The sequence below is a fragment of the Acomys minous genome, assembly GCF_964271855.1.
Source record: "Acomys minous genome assembly, chromosome: 6".
NCBI classification, from domain to species: domain Eukaryota; kingdom Metazoa; phylum Chordata; class Mammalia; order Rodentia; family Muridae; genus Acomys; species Acomys minous.
Window position 1 is genome coordinate 102037792 of NC_140487.1, and position 2523 is coordinate 102040314.

Sequence of the window (2523 nt, forward strand, 5' to 3'; positions counted from 1 at the left end):
CCTGGCCTCTCCGAATGTACCAAGTGCGCGGGGGACGACCGCCCCCGTGGTGATGGAGTACGGCGCCAGCGCGGGCACAACCCGAGGGCCCCCGACTCCGCCCAGCGATGCAGCTCGTGGTTCCTCACGACGCTCCTTCTGTGGCCGCGGCAGAGCGGACGCCAAGCTGGGGGGCCCGATACCGGCCACGTTGCCTCCCCCTGCGGCTGCGTGTTGGTACGCGCCGCGCGCCTGAAGCCTATGTAGGGAGCTCTCGGGTGACTCACCCGCAGCTAGGACTGGGGGGAGTGGGCAGCGGGGTTGGGATCCCCTATTCTCACTCTGGATGCTGGAGGTTCCGGCGTCGAGTCTAGATTCTTTTCCAAGCCTGTCTCAGACGAAATATTCCTGGGGTACGTCGCACTGCCCGAAGAACGGTCTCATGGAGACCCCTAAAAGAGCTATCATTTCTCTTTTCTGATGATGGCAAAGAAGGCGCCTGCCTTTCCTCTCGCACCCTAGGGTTGGTGTCTTCACTGTTTCTCTCGGGTAATTACAACCCTGCAAGGCTGCTTGATTCAGGTCTCTAATCTGCTGGGGCCCTCCCAGGTCCAAACTGGGTGGTCCTAGCCTTAAACCTTTCCTACCTTCATCAAATGACCCCCACCCCACCCCACCCCACCCCCACATCTTCCCAAGAAGGATTTTCTTTCCTCCGGACGTGTTGCGATAAAGAGTAGCAAGCCTTTCTTTCTTCACCTTCCTCTCCCAAAATATCCCGGCTCAGCGGTCTGGAGTGGGCTCTCCCATCCTCTGGTTCATGCCAGCTGAGGTGAGGGCCTCAAGCCAAGTCAGGCCTGGACGGGGACAGAGTGCTGGGAGCTTGCTGGGAAGGTGGATCAATAGTGGAGGTGCTGCTGTAGAGAGGACCAGGCTGGGGGGGAGGGGGTGAAGAGGGAGGGGCAGCTGGGCTCTGCCTACCCCAGCCCTGCTCTTTGTCCTGACCTGGAGGTCAGCCTCTAGGTCTCTAGTTATCCTCAGATTAGGGCCAGGGAGGCACTGTCTCCCTGCCCCTCTTTCCCCTTCGGAATCTTTTGGCCTTTCTTAGAGCAGCTCCACGGAGCAAGTCATTCAAAGGGAGAGGGTGGGGACTAAGATGGCAGAGGTTTTAGGCAACCGAGGAGCAGTCTCTCTAGAACTGTGGAGTAAGTACCTGGAGCCTTGAACCCCGTGGGAAGACTGGACAGGACAGGAGACTGAGAGTGATATTAGAAAAAGGTGACGCCAAGCCGGGCGGTGGTGGCTCACGCCTTTAATCCCAGCACTCGGGAGGCAGAGGCAGGCGGATATCTGTGAGTTCAAGGCCAGCCTGGTCTACAAAGAGAGTCCGGGACAGCCATGGCTCTGTTACACAGAGAAACCCTGTCTCAACCGCAAAAAGAAAAGAATGATGCTTAAAGGCTCAGTATCTAGAGCTAATCTTTTTTTTTTTTTTTTTTTTTTTTTGGTTTTTTGAGACAGGGTTTCTCTATGTAGCCTTGGCTGTCCTGGACTTGCTTTGTAGACCAGGCTGGCCTCGAACTCACAGTGATCCGCCTGCCTCTGCCTCCCGAGTGCTGGGATTACAGGTGTTCGCCGCCGCCACCACCGCCCGGCTAGACCTAATCTTAAACAAGTGACAACTTTCCCAAAACCCTAAAGCCAAGAAAATAGCAGTGGGGCTGGGGCTGTAGCTCATTTGATAGTGCCTGCCTAGCATGTACTAAGCCCTAGGTTTGGTTCCCAGCACCACATACACCAGGTGTGATGGCTCAAGCTTATCATCTCAACATTTGGAGAGGTGGAGGCAGGAGGACCAGATGTTCAAGATACGCTCCAGGGAGATGGTTGATAGGTAGAGGTGCTTTCAGCAAACCTGATGGTCTGAGTTGGATTCCTGGGACCCACCTGGTAGAAGAGGATCAATTTCGGCAAGTTGTTCTCTGATCTCCACACTTATATGTAGAAGTAAGAAAATAATACATCTCAGGAGCAGATGCAGGCAGATCTCTTGAGTTTGAGGCTAGCCTAGTCGACAGAGTGAGTTCCAGGATAGCCAGGGCTGCACAGATAAACCCTGTCTCAACAACAATAATAACAACAAATATATATATGTGTGTGTGTAACAAATACTATTTTACATATATTAATATATGTTTCTATATGTAAATGCATCAGACACACATATCTGTTTTACACAGGGTCTCATTATGTGGCCCTGGCTAGCCTGAAACTCACTTTGCAGACCAGGCTGGCCTTGAACTCACAGAGATCCGCCTTCTTCTTCCTCCCTACTGCTAGGATTCAAGGCACAGGCCACCAATTTTTTGCTTGTTTGCTTTGGTTTTCTTTCTTTCTTTCTTTTTTTCTTTCTTCCTTCCTTTCTTTCTTTTTTCTTTTGAGATAGTGTTTTGCCCTGGCTGTCCTAGACTTGCATTGTAGACCAGGCTGGCCTCAAACTCACAGAGATCCACCTGCCTCTGCCTCTCAAGTACAAGTACTGGG